The sequence below is a fragment of the Pelodiscus sinensis genome, chromosome 4 (assembly GCF_052426305.1).
Source record: "Pelodiscus sinensis isolate ZL-2025 chromosome 4, ASM5242630v1, whole genome shotgun sequence".
NCBI classification, from domain to species: domain Eukaryota; kingdom Metazoa; phylum Chordata; order Testudines; family Trionychidae; genus Pelodiscus; species Pelodiscus sinensis.
Genome location: NC_143055.1, coordinates 112,105,933 through 112,126,786, shown reverse-complemented (window position 1 = coordinate 112,126,786; position 20,854 = coordinate 112,105,933). Strand labels below are relative to the sequence as shown.

The following is a 20,854-nucleotide window of genomic DNA, read 5'->3' as shown; positions in this document are numbered from 1 at the left end:
GTAATTTTAAATTTTAATCCTGCTGGTGATACATTTGTTACTTAATTATGATTAAAGGTATCTTTCTCATAGAAAGTGAGTAAGGAGGATGAACTTTGGAAAGTGTAACACTGAAGTGACTGTTCTTCAGCATCTGTCTGGTGAGATGAAAGGAATGACATACCTTGTCTCTCTGACTCTAGGTTCAGAAAATTATAGAAATCTAATGCCTGATATTAGTATTGCAGAAAAATGTATAGACAAGTCTCATAACAGAAAATGTAAAATTAGGTGAGTGGCTGAACTACTTCTTTGTTTCGGTTTTCACCAAGAAGGTTGGTGGGGATTGAATGCCTACAATAGTGAATGCTGGAGAAAAGGAGGTAGATTTAAAAGTTACAATAGGAAAAAGAAAAAGTTTAAAATTACTTAGAAAAGTTAGATATCTTCAAGTCACCGAGCCCTGATGAAATCCATCGTAGAATACTCAACAACCTTACTGACGAGCTGTGTGTGCCTGATGTTTTTAACATAAAAGAAGACCCTGAGCACCCCAGTCGTGACGTTGTATGGTTGGGGATTCCCCATCCACCCCCTTGCTCCCAAGGGAATATACAGTAGTGGTACCTCCACCTAGCTGGCCCTGTACATACTTAATGGTGTACCTTGGGAGCCTCCAGGAATAAAATTATTCCAATAATAATCTGGATCTAACTGCAAAACAACAATTCTAAATAATATATATCTAATTGATTGAATTAGAATTAACACACCTTCACTTTACAACTTAAAGAAACAGGGTATGTCTACACTACCCCGCTAGTTCGAACTAGCGGGGTAATGTAGGCATACCGCAATTGCAAATGAAGCCCGGGATTTGAATTTCCTGGGCTTCATTTGCATACGCGGGGCACCGCCATTTTTAAATCCTCGCTCGTTCGAACCCCGTGCCGCGCGGCTACACGTGGCACGAACTAGGTAGTTCAAACTAGGCTTCCTAGTTCGAACTACTGTTACTCCTCGTGGAATGAGGAGTAACGGTAGTTCGAACTAGGAAGTCTAGTTCGAACTACTTAGTTCGTGCCGCGTATAGCCGCGCGGCACGGGGTTCGAACGAGCGGGGATTTAAAAATGGCGGCGCCCCGCTTATGCAAATGAAGCCCAGGAAATTCAAATCCCGGGCTTCATTTGCAATTGCGGTATGCCTACATTACCCCGCTAGTTCAAACTAGTGGGGTAGTGTAGATATACCCACAGGGTTTAACAGACTGAACGTGAATACAAAAAAAAAGTTAACAAATGTGGCAGGGTAACCTCACTCCTGGGTCCCTGACCCCACTCACTCCAGCAATCCCAGTATTGCACTGTCACAGGCTGGGCCCCCCTCCTCAGACTTCCAGCCCTGTCATCATTGGGGTTGCCTACCCGTGTACCTTCCCCCCACCTGTGTCTCCCTACAGTCAGTTATAAGTTTTGCGTACAGTTCATGGCCCGCCTAGGATCCCACTGAGTCCGTGTCTCCCTAGTCACCAATGGCAGCTCCAACCACGCTGGGCTGGTCTCCCTCAGCCAGAGCGAGTCTCTCCCTCCTCTCTGCCTTCTCCGGGCATCCTTTGAAGGGCCCGCCTTGCATGGTCCCGCCCCTCACTCCGGACACCGGCTAATGATGTCACCACTTGCTCTTGGCAGGGTTTGAGCTCTTCTCCCTCAGCAAACAAAAGGGACTCAGGGCAGGTGCTCCCAGATCCTGCTCTCAGCTGGGGTCTCAAGCTGCTAGGAAAAAAGGTTGCCCCAAAGCCCCTCATTGGAGCACCTCATCCCTCTTTACTTGCTTTCTCAGTTTGTCTGGTTCTTTCCCTATCTGCTCTGGTCTCCTCTCACTCCATTTCTTTTCCCACTCTCCTCCTCCCTGCAGGGAAGGCCTCATTTAAGTGGCAGCCTCAAGTGAGATCAGCTGGACCTGATTGATTTACAGCAACCCTGTCTCCCCTGCTCCTGATTAGCCAGGGCTGTTGCTGCCTTCTAGAACTGACTTTCCTCCCTCTATTGTAGTCCTCCAGCCTGACCCTGTCACACAAAGTACACAGAAATCAAGGAAACTTGTCTAACTGGCATTTACATTGCCACCATTTATCCCACTCCAGAGTGTGCACTCCTTTGGATTCAGAGTCCCAGACTTGCATGGGCACGATTGAAGGTCTGCAGCTGGAGTGGAGATAGCACTGGGCAGGTTCTGTTTGCATCAGTCCAAGCTAAGCAGCCAGTCCAGCAACTCAATAGTGCCAGTGATTTTCATAGATTACTTAAGGATTTTGAAAAAAAAAATTCCTTTATCATTTTTAATTTTTTTAAATTAAAGGACAAGAGGTACATTTTCTTTATCTTTTGTATACCAGTATTTTGTATGCCTCCATCTTGTCTCCTCTTATCCTTCCCTACCCTACCTACCTACCCTAACTCTTCTCTACACTATCTCTTCACTACAATAAAGGCTTTAAAGTTTGCAGTCTTTATTCATGTGAGAGGCTGCCCATACCTCATTTTAATCTTTACACAATGCACAATCAACCTGTGGAACTCTTTGCCAGAGGATGTTGTGAAGGCCAAGACTATAACAGGGTTTAAAAAAAGAACAAGATAAATTCATGGAGGTTAGGTCCATCAGTGGCTATTAGCCGGGATGGACAGAAATGACGTGCCTAGCCTCTGTTTACAATAAGATGGTAATGGAAGATGGGGGATGGATCACTTGGCTCATATGTTTTGTTCATTATCTCTGGGGCATTATGTCATTGGCCACTGTTGGAAGACATGATACAGGGCTAGATGCACTTTTGATGTGACCTAGTATGGCTGTTTTTATGTTCCTGTTTTCATTACCTATCTCTGCTCTCCTCTATTTTTGCAACTACTTTTGACATAGTGACCAAATAACACAATCTACTGTACAGGCAGTCCCCGAGTTACGTGGATCTGACTTATGTCGGATCCCTACATACAAACAGGGCTTTTCTTGCCCCGGAGGACGCGGGCGGCGGGACTGCCCAGACGTGCCGCAGTCCCGCCGCCCGCATCCTCCGTGGTGAGAAAAGCTGCTCCGCGTCTCCCTGGTCTGTTGGGGGGGGCCTCCCAGCAGACCACGGAGACGCGGAACAAAGCCGCAGAGGACACGGGTGGTGGGACCGCGGCGCGTCTTGGAGGTCCCGCTGCCCACATCTCCCTGGTCTGCTAGTGCGCCCCCCCCCTCCCAGCAGACCAGGCTTCTCTCGCTGCAGAGGACATGGGCGGGCCTGCAGCCCGCGTCCTCCGCAGCGAGAAAAGCTGCTCCGCATCTCCCTGGTCTGCTGGGGGGTCCCCCGCAGACCAGGGAGACGTGGAGCAAAGCCACGGAGGACGCGGGTGGCGGGACCGTGGTGCGTCTCGGCGGTCCCGCCGCCCACATCTCCCTGGTCTGCTGGGGGGGGGCGCAGCTAGTGCGTCCCTCCCCCCAGCAGACCAGGCTTTTCTCTCTGACGCCTGGGGTAGAACAGCTGGGGCGCTGCCGGGTAGGTCCTGCAGCGCCGCTCCTCGGCACTACTGGACCAACCTGGCAGCACCCCAGCTGCTCTGCCCCAGGCATCCCCAAGTCAGCCGCTGCTGAAACTGACCAGCGGCTGACTACAGGAAGCCTGAGGCAGAGCTTTCCTCCCTCTTCTCTGCGTCGGGCTTCCTGTAGTCAGCCGCTGGTCAGTTTCAGCAGCGGCTGACTTGGGGACGCCTGGGGTAGAGCAGCTGGGGTGCTGCTGGGTTGGTCGCCACAGCGTGGCAGGGACCTACCCGGCAGCGCCCCAGCTGCTCTGTCCCAGGCGTCCAGATTCAGCCGCTGTTGAAACTGATCCTGCCTCAGGCTTCCTGTAGTCAGCCGCTGCTCAGTTTCAACAGCGGCTGAATCTGGACGCCAGTTCCGACTTACATACAAATTCAACTTAAGAACAAACCTACAGTCCCTATCTTGTACGTAACCCGGGGACTGCCTGTATATTTGAGAGAGTTTGTCCATCTGTCTCTTCATTCATCCACCTGTCTGTCTGGGTATGTCTACACTACAAAGTTAATTCGAACTAACAGCCGTTAGTTCGAATTAACTTTAATAGGCGCTAGACTAGCGCTCTGCTAGTTCGAATTTAATTCGAACTAGCGGAGCGCTTAGTTCGAACTAGGTAAACCTCATTTTACCAGGATTAAGCCTAGTTCGAACTAGCTAGTTCGAATTAAGGGGTGTGTAGCCCCTTAATTCGAACTAGTGGGAGGCTAAGGCTTCCCAGGTTTCCCTGGTGGCCACTCTGGCCAACACCAGGGAAACTCTATTGCCCCCCTCCCGGCCCCGGAGCCCTTAAAGGGCCACGGGCTGGCAACACAGTTTGTGCCAGTTGCAAGGCTGCCAGCACCCGTGCCAGCAGACCCTGCACCTGCCACACTATGAGCCAGCCACCCGAGGACACCCAGCCCTCCACTGCTCCCCAGGACCAGCCTGGCGGCTCCCAGGAGCCTGCCCAGGGGCGCAAAAGGCGGGCGCCCACTTGGTCAAGTGCGGAGATCGTGGACCTCATCGAGGTTTGGGGGGAAGCCTCCAATGTCCAGAATCTCCGCACTAGCCACAGGAACGCAGCAGTCTACGGCTGCATGGCTGCCAGCCTGGCCGCCAGGGGCCACCAGCGCAGCCAGGAGCAGGTGCGCTGCACGGTGAAAGACCTGTGGCAGTCCTACTCCCGGGCCTGCCAGCCAGGGGCCGACCTGGAGGCCTGCCCCCACTTCCACACCCTGGACTGCCTCCTGGGGGCTCATGCCGTCCCTGCCCCCCGGGACGTGATAGACCCCGGGGCAGAGGGCCCGCTCCAGGAGATGGAGGAGGAGGAGGAGGAGGGTTCTGAGAGCCAGGAGCCTGCCGCCAGCCTGCCTGGGACCCCCGAGGCACCCCACAGAGCTGCTCGCCTGTGTCGTCCGAGGCCGGGGAGGCATCCACGTGTAAGTACCATCGTGTTCCCCTTATGTGTACGGGGGGCTGGGGCGAGAGGGAGCCCCAGGACCGTGCGCCCGGGCCTTGCCCATCAAGGAGCAGCAGCTGGGGATCCTGCAGGGGCCCTGACCTTGCACAGGGGAGCTGGGTTTCACACACCTGGGCCCCTGGGGTAATTGACCGCTGGTCTTGTTGCACCACAGCTGCAGCACCTGGGCCTGCAGGGCGCACCACACCGCCTGCAGCAACTGCCCGTGCCCGGGCAAGCAGGAGAGCCAGGAATGAGGAGGAGTACCAAAGGCGGCACCTCCGGTTCATGGACCACCAGCTCTGCACCCAGTACCACTGGGTCCAGGAGGACCTGAGGCTGGGCCGGAGGAGTCTGGAGGACCTGGAGGAGCAGGGCCGTGCCCTGCGAGGCCACCTCCAGAGCCTGCTCCCGCTCCTGCTCCCGCTCCCGCTCCTGCTTACTCCACACCCCCTGTCCCTCCTGCCCCCCCCCCCCACAACCATTTCCCACCGACGCCCCCGGACCCGCAGTGTGGCGAGACGGGAGAGGCAGCCGGACTCCCACCACTGAGCTTTCCTTTCCCTTCCTCCCTTCCCTCCCCTTCCAGCTCCCTCATCCCAGGTTTCTCCCTCCCCTCTCCCACCCTCCCCCCTCCCTCCACCCGCCCCACTTATGTTAAATAAACATACGTTTTTGTTTGAAAAACAGGTGTCTTTATTTTACAGTAGGTAGGGAGAGGGAAGGGGAAGGGGGGTAGGGTGGAAGAAGGCCCCAGTGGGGCATGCAGGGAGAGGTCAGTCCTCCTCCTCCACCAGGAAGCTCTCCCGCAGGGCTTCCTGGATCCGGACGGCCCCCCGCTGGGCTTCCCGGATGGCGGCAGTGCGGGGCTGAGCGTAGTGTCCAGCCATGCGGTCATCCTCAGCCATCCAGGCTGGCAGGAAAGCCTCCCCCTTTCGCTCACACAAATTGTGGAGCACACAACATGCTGCCACCACGGGAGGGATGTTGTGCTCGGCCAGGTCCAGACGGGTGAGGAGGCATCGAAAGCGGGCTTTCAGTTGCCCGAAGGCCCCCTCCACCACGATGCGGGCCCTGGTCAGCCTGGCATTGAAGGCCTGGCGGGAGGGATTCAGGTGCCCCGTGTAGGGCTTCATCAGCTACGGCTGCAGTGGGTAGGCGGCATCCCCCACCAGGCACACGGGCATGTCCACGTCCCCGACCCTGATGTGGCAGTCGGGGAAGAAGGTCCCGTCCTGCAGCCGCTGGCACACGGAGGAGTTGCGGTACACCCGGGCATCGTGTGCTTTGCCGGACCAGCCCACATTAATGTCCGTGAACTGTCCCTGGTGGTCACACACGGCCTGCAGGATGACGGAGAAGTACCCCTTGCGATTGACGTACCGGGACGCCTGGTGTTCCGGGGCACGGATGGGGATGTGCGTCCCGTCGATGGCCCCCCCGCAGTTGGGGAAGCCGAGGGCGCCGAATCCCCGGATGACGGCGTCCAGGTCGGCGAGGCAGACCACCCTGCGGAGCAGCACCCGGTTGATGGCTTTGACCACCTGCGGAGAGAGACACAGCAAAGCGCCAATCAGTGGGGCGCCCGGGTGGCTGGCAGTGCCCCACAGTGCCCCGCGCCCCACTCCCGGTAGCAACCCCCCTGGCGGCGTGTAGTACGGCCGGGACAGATGACCCCTCTGGTGCGGGGCGCTTTCGCCTCCTCCCGCCCCCCTTTGTCCCTGGGGTGGCCCATCCCCTCCTCGCAGTCCCCCTCCCCCTGGCTCGGTGGCCGACGAGTGCCGTACCTGCATGAGCACCGCTCCGACGGTGGATCTCCCCACGCCGAACTGGTTCCCGACAGATCAGTAGCTGTCCAGCGTGGAGAGCTTCCAGAGGGCGATGGCCACCCGCTTCTGGAGGGGGATGGCGGGTCTCATGCGAGTGTCCCTTCTGCGCAGGGCAGGGGCGAGCCACTCGCAGAGCTCCAGGAAGGTGTCCCTCCTCATCCTGAAGTTCTGGGTCCACTGTCGGTCCTCCCAGCACTCCAGGATGATGCGGTCCCACCAGTCGGTGCTGGTGTCCAGACGCCAGACGTGGCGGGGCATGCCGGTGCCGGGGCGCCGCCGCGGCTCCTCCACGGCCCCCAGGGCGGCCAGGCGGAGAGGCAGGGGGCTGACGTGCACCAGGTGGTGCCAGGCAGTCTCGAGCCATTGGTGGCAAGCTTGCAGCAGCAAGTCCAGAAAGTGCACCAGAAGGTGCAGGGTGAGCTCTGGCTCCATGTTGCCACCTGCGGCGGCCCCCCCCGAAGGGAAGCACCGACACGGACGGGCACAGAGACCAACGCTTTGCTGTCCCTCGGCGAGGTTGGCAAGGAAGCAGGAAAAGCTGAGAACCGACTGTCCAGGGGGGTCCCTTTAAGCTCGAGCCTCAGATAGCCTCAGACAGCAGCCACACAAAGCAACTACTGACCTGATGCCCTGCCAGAACCAGTTTCAGCTGCCCTTAAATGCCCCCCTGCGTCCAATCAGTGTGGACGCGCTAGTTCGAATTAGCAAAACGCTAATTCAAACTAGTTTTTAGTTCTAGATGCACTAATTAACTAATTCGAACTAAGTTAGTTCGAATTAGCGCTGTAGTGTAGACGTACCCTCAGTTTATTCAAAAACTCCTCTTAAATGGAAAGAGCTAGGATCACCTAATTTGGCATGCAGCTTCCTCTTCTTCTAACTTAAAGCAAGGCCAGGGTTTGGTTGTGACAAGAAAATGGGATGTGCCGGGAATGGTATCGCTTCTCTTAAAACCATACAAAAGAGACAGAATCACCAGGCATATGAAAGGAGCTGGTTAGGGGGTGCCTTCCTTGTACCCTCTGACCTTTCTCCCCCCCCCCAAAAAAAAATTGACATTGCTAGCTTTTCTCCTTCATCAGGGAGCCCGGATAAAACACAATTTGCTGCTTTGCTCATTCTGGCTGTGGAGCTCAGGGGCAGATTAAGCTGGGCCTGCTGCAGCTGGGGGACATTCGCCCTTCTCCTTGCTGTGCCCACTAGAGCTTCAGTGGCTGTAGAGAAGCACTTTTCAACTGGTCCTGAGCTTCTGTGATGAGAGAGGGCTGGGGTTGTCCTCTCTCCCCTGGGCAGCCTGCATACTGAACCCCTCATCTCCAGTCCTACCCCACAGCAGTGATTTTAAAAAAATGTACATTTTCATTTTATTTTCCAAAAAACAAAAATTTAATTGAGTTAGGGACCCAAGCAATGCCAGGTACATCTTCTAGTATTATATACATATATAACACATGACACCATAGCATCAGTTCTCTGCAGCTGAGTTTTATACATTGCAGAGTACAGGTAGCCATCTGGCAGCTGGTATAGCTCCATGATTTAGTATTGGGTTAGTCCTGGTATTAGATAGAATAGCAGAGGGACTGTTCTAATTTATATCACTGGTTTGCAGTCTCTCCGGCTTTATATCACCATAGATTAGGTGATAAGAAACTCTGGCCTTCCATGCCACTGCATCAGAGTGGGTAGCTGGCATAGAAGCAGAGTTTTCTGGCTTTACGTCTGCAGGTAATGGGATTCTCTGCTAGTTAATTTCCACCTGGACTCTATTCTCTTTGTGCTGTCTGAGCAGCATGACATGGACAAAATGGATAAAAAAATCCAGCTCCACATCTCTTTATTTAGCTGAAAAAGCCTTTTACCACACCAGACTGTGCAGCTTCAACCCTTTGGCACTGCTCTCCAGCTGTGTACTCTTATAGTGCTAGCTGATTAATTAACACGCACATTTCAAATAAAGGTTCTAGTTGATATTTAGGAAAGATACCCACTAGAGATCCAGTTCACAGCATGAAGTAAAATGCAGGACTATGTAGCACTTTAAAGACTAACAAGATGGTTTATTAGATGATGAGCTTTCGTGGGCCAGACCCACTTCCTCAGATCAAATAGTGGAAGAAAATAGTCACAACTGTATATACCAAAGGATACAATTAAAAAAATGAACACATATGAAAAGGACTATTTGATCTGAGGAAGTGGGTCTGGCCCACGAAAGCTCATCATCTAATAAACCATCTTGTTAGTCTTTAAAGTGCTACATAGTCCTGCATTTTACTTCAGCTACACCAGACTAACACGGCTACATTTCTATTACTAGTTCACAGCATAGCATGATTCAAAGAAAACCTAAAAGGGTTTGTTGTCTGTTGTTGAGAGCATTCACAGGGGGAGCAAATGAGGAACTGAGACTCAAAAATTATGCTTTGTAACATATGTTTCCTGAATGGTGGCAGATTTTATGATGTTCTTGTTTAGAGCTGGGAAGAATGCAAATATTTTTGCTGTTAAGAGATTCGCATAGCAAGACTTCTTAAAAGGCATGAGCATTTTTACACCGATGTTCTCTTGAACAGCTCAGTTAAAACTTTTCTTCTAATTTTTTTAACTGTGAATGCTTTTGTCAAATTTCCTATGCTAGCGACTAAGATTCTATTTATTTTCCTGCATTAATGTCTGTTTAATTTAATGCAAAGTGACACAATTAATTTAGTATTTTGGCTTTCCTTTGCCACAACTTTTCTTAATACTGAGTAAAGTACAATTCAACACTGTGTTTTACTCTCTGGGGGTATGTCTACACCACAGCGCTAATTCGAACTAAGCTAATTCGAACTAACGCATCCAAACTAAAAAACTAGTTCGAATTAGCATTTTGCTAATTCGAACTAGCATGTCCACACAGAGTGGACCCCGAACCGGGGTTAAGGATGGCCGGAAGCAGTGCCGGCAGGGCATCAGATGAGGACTTAGAGCATGGAGCTGCTGTCTCAGGCTAGCCAAGGGCTGTGCTTAAAGGGACCCGACTCCCACCCCGGACAGACAGTTCTCAGGGGTGCCCCACTTGCAAACCAGTCCTGGCTTGGATTGCCCGGAGTACCCACACTGGGCACATCACAGCACTCAGCCATCAGACCGGCTGCACTTGCCGCAGGCTGCCATCTGGGGAGAGAGGGCAATTGGGGGGCTGCAGGAGAGCTTCCACCCCCAGAAGCCCGCAGAGCCAGCCCAGTCCTCCCCATCAGGGGCTTGTACCCCATTCCTCCCTCACCTCCTTCCACTTACCCCTCCCTAGCCCCCCTTCCTGATGTGAAAAATAAAGGACAATTGTGTTCAAATATAGAATCTCTCTTTATTGAACAAAACTGGGGGAGACTGGGAAAAGGAGGTGGGAGAGGGGAAGAGAGAGGGTGGGAGAGGGGAGGGCAACTACAATGATGAGGGGTTTGGAACAGGTCCCATATGAAGAGAGGCTAAAGAGACTGGGACTTTTCAGCTTAGAAAAGAGGAGACGGAGGGGGGCATGATAGAGGTATATAAAAGCATGAGTGGGGTGGAGAGGGTGCATACAGAAAAGTTCTTCATTAGTTCCCATAATAGAAGGACTAGAGGACACCAAAGGAAAGGAATGGGTAGCAGGCTTCAAACTAGTAACAGAAAGTTGTTCTTCACAAAGCAAATAGTCAACCTGTGGAACACCTTGCTGCAGGAGGCTGTGAAGGCTAGAACTAGAACAGAGTTTAAAGTGAAATAAAGTGATGGAGGTTGGGTCCATGGAGTGGTATTAGACAAATGGCTTGGTCACTGTCTTTGGTCCATCCCCTCCAGGGTCCCTAGGGTTGGCCACTGTTGGCAGACAGGCTACTGGGCTAGATGGACCTTTGGTCTGACCCAGTACGGCCATTCTAAGCTCAGGGCTCAGGGTCGGGGGTCTCAGTGGACCACCTTGATTTTCATGCAAACCTGCTCCTGGGTGGCCAGGCTGGCAGCTCTCCTGCTGGCAGCTTTCCTGTGCCTAGTGCAGAGGTGGTGGACGAGGTCCACGATGTCTGCACTGGACCAGGCGGGTGCCCGCCTCTTGCAGTCCTGGGCAAGCTCCCAGGAGCTGCCAGCCTGGTCCCGGGAAGAGGGGGAGAGCTGGGGGGCATCGAGTGGCTGGCTCGAGCCGTGCCAGGTGCAGGGTCTGCTGGCTGGGTGATGGCAGGCTTGCACCTGGCACGGGTACCGTAGCCAGCCCGTGCCCCTTTAAGGGGCCCGGGGCCGGGAGGGGGGCAATAGAGTTTCCCTGGTGTTGGCCAGCATGGCCACCAGGGAAAGCTGGGTAGGGCTAGCCTCCCACTAGTTCGAATTAAGGGGCTACACACCCCTTAATTCGAACTAGTAAGTTCGAACTAGGCTTAGTCCTCATAAAATGAGGTTTACCTAGTTCGAACTAAGCGCTCCGCTAGTTCGAATTAAGTTCGAACTAGCGGCGCGCTAGTGTAGCGCCTATCAAAGTTAATTCGAACTAACATCCGTTAGTTCGAATTAACTTTGTAGTGTAGACATACCCTGGCTTTCCCCATCCTCTTCCCCCCCCCCCCCACTTCTCACCACTCTATATTAGCTGTCAACTTGATACTGCAGAGATCCAAGATTTTTAGATACCTACTATCGCCTAGAAATTATGGTTTATGTTATATATTCATTAAGAAAGAGAGCCTGTTGCCCTGATTTTTCATCCTAGACTTAATTGGGTCTCTGTTTTTATTCCTGCAATATTTTATGAACATAATTTAGATAGGTTCATTGTCTAAGTAACTGATTTGTATGTGCAGATAGGTACTTAGATCCTGAAATGCTTTAAATTGTTTTTGCAGTTATCTGTATCCTCATCTTGCAGATGCAAAAAGAGAGGGTAGTTTTGAAAAATTTATCCTCTATAAATACTTCTCTGGCACTGTCTCTCAAATGAGCTTATTTTATGAACATATTTGGTAAGACTTTGAATCTATCTAGGACTTGGGAATCTTGGCGTCTAGCACTCTCTTTGACTCTATTTTATTTGATGATGTTGACAAAAATAAAACAGACATCCTCTTCATTTCTCCTGCCAGGTTGTTCCCAAAGAAAAAGAGGGCCTTTCCCCCACAACACAGGAGAAATTCATGTATTTTAAATTAATCACTTAAATAATAATGCTTACGTCTAAACTTAGTCTCTTACATCAGACCACGGGTACCTAAATGAGGTGTTTGTGATGAGACATGCCCCATCCCAATGAGAGCAAGTCTTAAGAATCCTTCCGCATTTTGGCAGTGCCAATTAGGCACACCTGTTGAGCACGCCCAACTTGGAGAAAGGGTGCAAAAAAAAAGATGAATCTGGGTACAGAGGAGTGGATACTAGCAAGCCTAGACTGAGACAGAGACACCTCCTGTTGTTTAGGTGGGCAAACAGACAGGCACTACAGCCTGAAGGAGGGGCTCTGGAAGTCTGTTCTGTGTCCTGTAGTTTGGACCTGAGGAGCAGTGCTAGGGACTAGAAGTAATTGGGCTCAGAACCGACTCTAAGAATGAGCTCAAATCCCATGGGAAACAAAAAGCTTGAGAGCCCTGCAAATCTGCAGATATCTATTTTATATCTGCAGGTATCTGCATCTTATTTTTGCCGATATGGATGCGGATACAAGTTTTATATCTAGAAATCTGCAAATTTGTGGATATCCACTTCACACCCAGGAGTATCTGCATCAGCAGATGTTAATGCGCATGATGAAGCTTCCACTTGGAGAGGCAGTAGCTTCCCAGCCCAGGCTCCAGCTGTACTTCTTCCTGCCCAGGCCTTGTCCCCTTCCCATTGTCTCCCTCCTCTCTTCACTGTGCATCCTGGCTATGTCTACACTGGAGGGTTCTTGCGCAAGAACAACTGTTCTTGTGCAAGAACCCGCAGAGCGTCCACACAGCCTGCCCGCTCTTGCACAAGAAGATTTACAGTAAAGCATGGGAAGAGAGGGCTTCTTGCGCAAGAGCTATGCTCTTTTCTAACAAGTGTAAGCCCTCTTGTGCAAGAAAGCCCTATGGCTAAAATGGCCATCAGAGCTTTCTTGTGCAAGAGAACGTCCACACTGCCATGGATACTCTTGTGCAAATGCACATGGCCGTGTAGCTGTGTTCTTGTGCAGGAAATCTTGCGCAAGATGTTCTTGCTCAAGAACCCGCCAGTGTAGACATAGCCCCTGTGTCCCTGCTTACTGCATGCTTGTCCCAGTTAAATCCCTGAAACCAAGCATATTATTTTTTAAAAAAACCCTCCACTTTTCTGCAATTTCTCAACAAAATGGAGCATGTTTTGTACCATGTGCCAGATATGCAGAAGGTACCTAATTAGCAGCAATCAATTTGGGACTAAGAAGTGTCAGTCACGAGTTTATTATATATCCTCACAGCTGCCATGCAGGCCACTTGCAAATGCCCCAAACTCCTCTCACTGGTCCTGGGAAACACAGAATGGCAAGCACCAGTTAAAGCTAATTGAGAAATCTTTGCCTTTTCTTCACACAATCAAACAAGATGTCAGGCCTTGCCGTCAGCTGGCATTTGTCCCCTGACAGGAAGAAAATGACTGGAATCAGACTGCAAAAGTTGCCACCTCATTTTCACTTTTTCACAGAAACAAGTTGAGGGCTTCCTATGTTGATTGTTTCATCTCAGACAATGAACAAGAATTGCCAAAGGATATGCCAGTAAAATAGAGGCTGGCTGCTGCTTTAACAAAAACAGCACCCATTCAGCTCACAGAACCAAGAAGATAAAATGTCCCAATGAGGCAGCATGATGGTGGTGACTGGCAGACCCAGTATCCCCAGGTGCAAAGGAACTAAATCCCCAGCCTTGTTCTCACCAGGCAGAAGTAATCTCCAAACCAGGGAAAAGAGTTGAGACCTATCCTAACAATAACTTCTCTCTTTGTTGCCACCAAGTCACTCCTCCCTCTGCCCCCCCTTTCTTCCCTCCACACCCCTTTCTTCTTAGGTTCCTACCACTCAAGATCACTGCCCTCCCCAGCCAAGAGCTCCCCCTGCCGTGATCACTACAGAATTTGAACAAATAAAAAAAATTGTCTTGGCTCGCACCACTGCTTCCCTGTGGGAAAGCTCTGAAGTGCTCCCCTGGCCCAGGTGGAGGGAGATCCATTCCTCCTGGCCATTTATTGTTCTGCCCAGTCCCACTTAGCAGGCCAGCAGAGGTCACCTGCTGCCACAAATGATCCAGCCTTCCCTGTGTACACACACAGCATAAAGCTGGCTGATCCACCTTCATCTTTGACTAGACCTTTGAAAAGTGATGATGAGGGAGGCCTCGGGGAGCCCTGCTCTCACTACCCCTGCCTCTGCTGGCAAATTGCTCCAGCATCACTCAATGGGAGGAGGAGTCATCCCAGAAAGTCCCAAATTAAAATTTTCTTGTGATCCAGGAGCAGTGGCTACTGCATGAATAATGCAGAAAGATTTTGAAATTGTAAAAAACACTTTGCGAAATTGCACTTCTCAGCATTTTCCACCTGATGACATTAAAACAAATGAATTTACACAAACTCCTGTGAGGCAGGCAAGTATTATTATCCCTTTTTTTGTGTGGAGAAACAGAGGCACGGGATAATGAAGTTCCTCATCTGCTGCTTTTATTTTAAATCAGTGGAAAAAATCCCCTTGAGACCAAGACTTTAAATGATGGCTACGTCTACACTGGCCCCTTTTCCGGAAGGGGCATGTAAATTTCATGAGTCGTCGTAGGGAAATCCGCGGGGGATTTAAATATCCCCCGCAGCATTTAAATAAAAATGTCCGCCGCTTTTTTCCGGCTTTTAAAAAAGCCGGAAAAGAGCGTCTACACTGGCCCCGATCCTCCGGAAAAAGCGCCCTTTTCCGGAGGGTCTTATTCCTACTTCAAAGGAATAAGAGCCTCCGGAAAAGGGCGCTTTTTCCGGAGGATCGGGGCCAGTGTAGATGCTCTTTTCCGGCTTTTTTAAAAGCCGGAAAAAAGCGGCGGACATTTTTATTTAAATGCCGCGGGGGATATTTAAATCCCCCGCGGATTTCCCTACGACGGCTAGTGAAATTTACATGCCCCTTCCGGAAAAGGGGCCAGTGTAGACGTAGCCCAGGTCTTTACATTTCTAGCAGAGGGGAGCACAGGTCACTGACTGCATTGAGGTGGGAGGTCACCCTGAAACCCCAGCTTCCCTCATTACAGGAACTGGGCAGTGAAGCTCCCTCTGACCCTAACACAGTGTAAGGGCTGGCCCTGCCCCTCTGTTCCTGGCTACCAGGTGTGGCTGGGCAGGCTCTGCGCAGCATGATCCAATTGTGGAGGGTTATTGTGGGGGGATCCGGGTGTGGGGCAGTCTGGGTGTGGGTGGCTCAGTGGGAGATCTGGATGCACAGGGGTTCGGTTGGGGGTTCAGGTGTAGAGGCAATGGGACTCTGAGCTCAGTGGAGGAGTCGAGGGGAGGTGGGGCTTGGTGTGGGGTCCAGGTGCTGGGGAAATGGGACGTCATAGGTTAGGGGATCCAGGTGCAACTTGCTGGGGCTCAATGGGTGGAAGTCTGGGTGCGGGGAGCTTGTTGGATGAGTCCAGGTTTAGGGGAGCAGGGTTAGATGGGGCTGCTTAACCAGGGAGCTCCAGCTGCCTCTGAGGGAACACTGCATGCCAAACTCCTGCTCCCCCCCCTCCAATTCCTCATCCCCTTTTCCTATCCGTACCCCTCCCCTCATTCCCTTCATTCCCCATTCCTTCCCCTCTGCCTCTTCCCACCCTTCCTTAAATCCTCCCCCTGTTTCCTTCATTCCCACCCCTCAGCCAGCTCCACTGCAGGGCGCAGAACACAGGAAGCATGTGCGGAGAGGACAAGAAGGGGCGGGGAGGGGAGTTGGCAGCTATCTCTGCAGGGCTCGTTAGGCAAAGCAAGCCTCCTCTCCCACAATCCACTCACTAACAAGGGGGAGGGGGACGATAGGGAGCGTGTGTGGGAAGCGGGCAAGGGGAGAAGAGCCCCCAGCCACACGGTCAGTAGCAACTGGTTTGAGAAAGGGAAACCAAACCCACCACCACTTCACACACTGGCAAAGGAGGGGAGAGCCAATTGAGCAGGGAGAATGCAAAGTAAGAGAAGGGCAGCAAGGAAGAAGCTCACTTTGCCCATCCTGGGCCAAGGAGCAGGGAAGCAGGGGGGTGGATGGGTGAGGGGCTGAGCAGGAGAAAAAACAAGCCAGCAAGCAGCAGCAGTAGCAGGAACACAGATGGTCTCCACAGAGCAGGGCTAGCAATCCTCCTGGAGCCGGTGAGATGAATGGAATTGCAAGGTGCTGCAGCAGGGTGCTGCAGGGAGAGCCTATGTGACTGTAATTCGAGCCTGGGAATGGCGGGCCAGGGCCAGTACGGCTCCAGGTTTGGGTAGGCTGAGCTTCTCTTTGCCTTACAGACCAGACGCACATGTTAATGCAGATATCCGTGGCTCATGTTTGCGGATACGGATGCAGATACTGATACACATTTTGTATCCACTCAGGGCTCTAGTAAATTTGCCCAGGTCCTGGGTTTCCAGAGGCAACCCAGGGCAAGAGATGTAAAAAAGGAGACAGCTGAACCTAGACTGAGAGGTGGCTGACAGCAGTGATCAGGATTGAAAATTGTACCTATACTCCTCATTGGCCTAGGCAGTGAGACTGACAAAATGAAAACATATCTTCTGTCTAAGACAACAGTAGGCTGTTGACTTCTAATCCCGGACTAAAATGTAATACCATACACATTGTCACTGTAAGAAAATTAGAAGAACTGTATTTGCCTCAATGAACGGCTCTGAAACACTGCCATATTACAAATGTATAACTGTCATAACTACAGGTTGAACCCCCCCAAAATTGGGACTTTCTGGGCTGGCAACATCCGTGGTCCAACAGGACCCCAGATGTTCCTGGACCAGAGAGCCCTGGGCCAGGAACCCAGTCTGAAGAGGCTGGCAGCAGTGGGAGCTGGGCGAGTCACCAGCATCCTGGCTGTGTCAGGGGCTGGAGTCAGCTGGCAGCAGGGCTGGAGTTCGAACCGTCCGGTTGCAGCAGGGTTGGGGCGAAAGCCAGCAGCCCAGATGGCGGCAGCATTAGCAAGGCCAGAACTGGCAGCCTGGTCGGTGGCAGCAGAACTGGACCTGGGGTTGAAACTGGCAGCCTGGCCAGTGTAAGGCCAGGGCTGGGGTCAGGATTGGGGCCAGCCATCAGCCTGGCCAGCTGTAACAGGGTAGGCTGACAGCCCAGCAGGGCCTACAGTAGTGGGGCCAGTGGTAGAGGGCCGACTGGTGCTGAAGTGGAGCCAGTGATGGGGAAGGGCACTGATCTCAGGGACTGATGGCAGGAGACCTCTCTGGTCAGGTAAATTCTCTGGTCCAGGACTGATTGATTCCCAAGGGTACCAGACGTGGGAGGTCCAAACTATAATAGTCCAAAATTGAAACAAATTGAGGCAAATAAAGTTTTGCATAGGCAAGGATTCATACCAATTTCAAGTACTTTGATTACTGCACTTTTTCAAGGGAGAAGAGAAAGAATTAAACCCCCATATTTCCACCCAACCTATTATTGTACCACTTTCATGGTATAAAAAGACATTGAGTTCACTGGAATTGCACCAGGGATAAATTTGTCCCTAAAGCATTAGTGCCTGTTCCGCTGAGCATTTTGGATCCACTATTGCAAGTATTATGTAATTCCTTCATAACTTTATAAATCACTTTATTTGACTGCAAAGTCCCATTCAACACCAGTGCTGAACTATAAATAATATTTAATAAAAATGTGAACTTTCTTAAGCAAACAGCAGGCTTCCAGTGCTAATTATTTTTTAACATCAAAGGGTGAAATCCTGGCTCTACCTAAACCAGTAGGATTTTTGCCATTGACTTCACTGAGGCCAGGATTTCGCCACATTACCAGTGGCAGGTAGTCTACCAACCACTCCTTCCCAAAAAAACAAAACAGATCTGAAATGCTAAATGGCATTAAAATTCAACAATAATAAGGAATCACAGGGGAACAAGGTCTGAGGGAAATGCTGACCTTTCTCATGGACACCATTGCTCAGTGAGCAATGTCTCAAATGCCAATTCAACTTTCTATTTTAAAACAAAAACAAACTGGATGAGTTTATTACTTGTGGAATGGGCTTTTGGAGAACTGAATCCGCTCTTCATCCACATAATCATGCAGTGGGCTTTTCCACTTTGCCTGCCAGTGTAACTCAAAACTATTTTGAGGGGACAACTAGGACTTCCAGAGATGTTTGTTTCCATGATGGCATGTCAACCTTTAGCTTCACAGGCTTGTTACAAGGGTGCTGGTGTGATGGTGGTATAGCATTTGTAATTTGGCTATTGTTTTGCTCACCATGATTCATTTCATATGGATCATGATAATTTTTATGGACTTTTCTAACAAGGACTTATTTGAGCTGGAGGTGAAAAATTCAATGGCCAGTAACCTGGCTCCCAAGACTGCCTGTCTCTTGCTAATTAAACTTGTTGACTTCTACTTTCTTTTCTTAATCCTGCAAAAGCCAGAAGCCTTTCCTCATCATATAATCAGATTTCTGTATCTTTTTTGGCAGTTTGGCTTTTGATGTGTCTAACCATTTGTGATGACCTGAGCCTTTGGATAATGAAGTATGTACAGAGTATGCAATGTTTTCCCCTTGTTTCATACACTAATTGGATGAAAACTGCTTACACCTGGTAAAATGAATTCACTGACATCTTAAATGTTTTATCACTTTATAGGACAAGTTTATAAAGAGTTTTACTGATGATATCTCTCAAATGAATAGAAAATTAAACATTGCTGTCTTATACTGTATGCAGTAAATCTAATGAATACATTTTGTTTACTTACCAATGTTTATAAAGGTTTATGCATTTCTTATCTTTTAAAGTTATTAGTGGTTTTATCATTATTTTTCCCAGTTTGTTTGCATTTAGAAACTAAACTGCATAATATAAAGTAGGACAGTCATTAGTTAATATTTAATTATATATCTGCTAGTTCCGGCAAGCATTTTTGGAGGTTATATTATCTAGGACTATGAAATGGTGGAGTGTATCCTCCTTGTAAGATGCCACTGACACTTGTCTGTTTTATACTTTAATTATTTTTATTAATTAGCTAAGAATTATTATCAAGTGTAACTCAGAAAAACATTGGAACTGTATTCTTTGTGCACACTATTTTGACTGCAACATAAAATGTCACTTGTAATCTTCTTAGGGAATTTAGGAATTTAGGAAAAATAAAATGTCATTATGTATCATTGAATGAAAAAGTTGTAGTGAATAATTAGGATAATATGAAAGCCCATCTACTTTTAGGATACCAAAGTACTGGTATAAATGAAAACAGAGTTGCACCCTGCACTCCCCGTGTTAAAAAAAATTTATTCTACAGAGTTAAGCAAATCAAAAGTAGAAATACCAGAGTTAAGGTTTCTGTGTGATCTTAACTCAACCCCCTTATAGAAATACATTATGATGTATCATTTAATGGCACGATCACATACTTTTTTGTTTCCATAATACCCCTGTCTCATTCAGTTCACTATATAGATAGCACTCATGTAATGATCAGCTAGTCAATACTTCATTTGTTAGTGTTTGCCATTAAGCTTTGCATACTATTCAAACCCTGTTCTTAAAACAAAAATAAATTTCCACTTGTGCTCATCACTATAATATGCAAGTGCTTCTCAAACCTTAATTATTTTTTTATCTTCATCATATGCTGATAAGGTGAATGAGTGTTGATACCCCACATTTTACAGATGGGGAATGAGGCACAAAAATTAAGGTCAAATGTTTCAGCTGACTTTCAATGTCCAGTTTGAGACACCTAGGACCTGGCTTGTCAGAGTATTTAGCTTTACATAGCACTTCATAAGCTCAAAGTGAAGTTCCTACTAGTTGCATTTGGGCATGCCTAGCATTTCTGCAAATCAGCCACCAGGATCTCAGGTTGGGTACCCACCAAATGAAGGGCAAGGGATGTAAGCAAGTAGTCGAGTACTCTATTACCTGATAACCCCAAGCTTATCGTGTGGTCAAGTAGAGTACTCATCTACTTGCTTTCTCCTGCCCCTTGCTGCCTATGTATCAGATGCAGCAAGGGTGGAGGGAAGCAGGAGCTGGTATGGCCAACTCCCTCCCCCACCCCATACCGTCTCTATGGTGCCGCCTGCTTTCCCTTCTGCCCCCCCCCCCCACTGCTCTATGAGAGGCAGCAGCAGTGGGAGGAATTGCGCGGGGGGAGGGCTACCACGAAGCAGCCTCTGGCCACGGGGGGGCCCAGCAGTCCATGGGCAGAGGCTGCCTTAGCAGCAGCCCGTTTGTGGCGTCTGCTACAGGAGTATCTTCTGTCTGCGCTAGCTGGGGTTTGCCAGGGACAGGGGCTGCTGCTGGAGCAGCCTTTGCCCGCAGCCAGCCCAGGTCACTGTGAATAGGGACTGCTGGACCTGACACGAGCCGGGCACTGGCTCGGGACTGCTGCAGCTCTGCATTTTAAATATAATAAGAGCCAAGCAGCTCCTTTTAAAATGCAGAGCCGCAGTGTCCTGGACCGAGTGAGAGCTGGGACTGAGCAGTCCCAGCTCGTGCTGGGTTCCAGATTTACCCTCTGCGGCTCTGCCTTTTAAATGTAGTAAGAGCCACTACTACAGTAGTCCTGGAACCAGCACGAGCTGGGACTACTCAGTCCTGTGTCACACCAGCTCCAGGAGCTACCTCAGCTGCAACTCTGCAGAGTTCCTTCCCTTATCGATTATTTGTGTAGTCAATACAAATTTATCAGCCAAATATCTGCTCCTTAACATCCTTATGAGGGACACACAATTAGTTGATCAGTCATGCACAAACCCACATTCCCATATTTTTTAGTAAACTCTGAAGAACACAGAGATTCCGCATGTACCAAAAGGAGACATACTGGCTTATAAGGGGTCTTCCCAG

At 50.0% G+C, this 20,854-nt stretch overlaps 1 protein-coding gene across 3 annotated transcripts in view; it reads left to right on the top strand.

Annotated features, from left to right (window-relative positions):
• BANK1 (B cell scaffold protein with ankyrin repeats 1) overlaps window positions 1–20,854 on the top strand; it is a 416,748-nt gene that overhangs the window by 41,936 nt on the left and 353,958 nt on the right. The gene's annotated exons all lie outside the window — the stretch shown is intronic.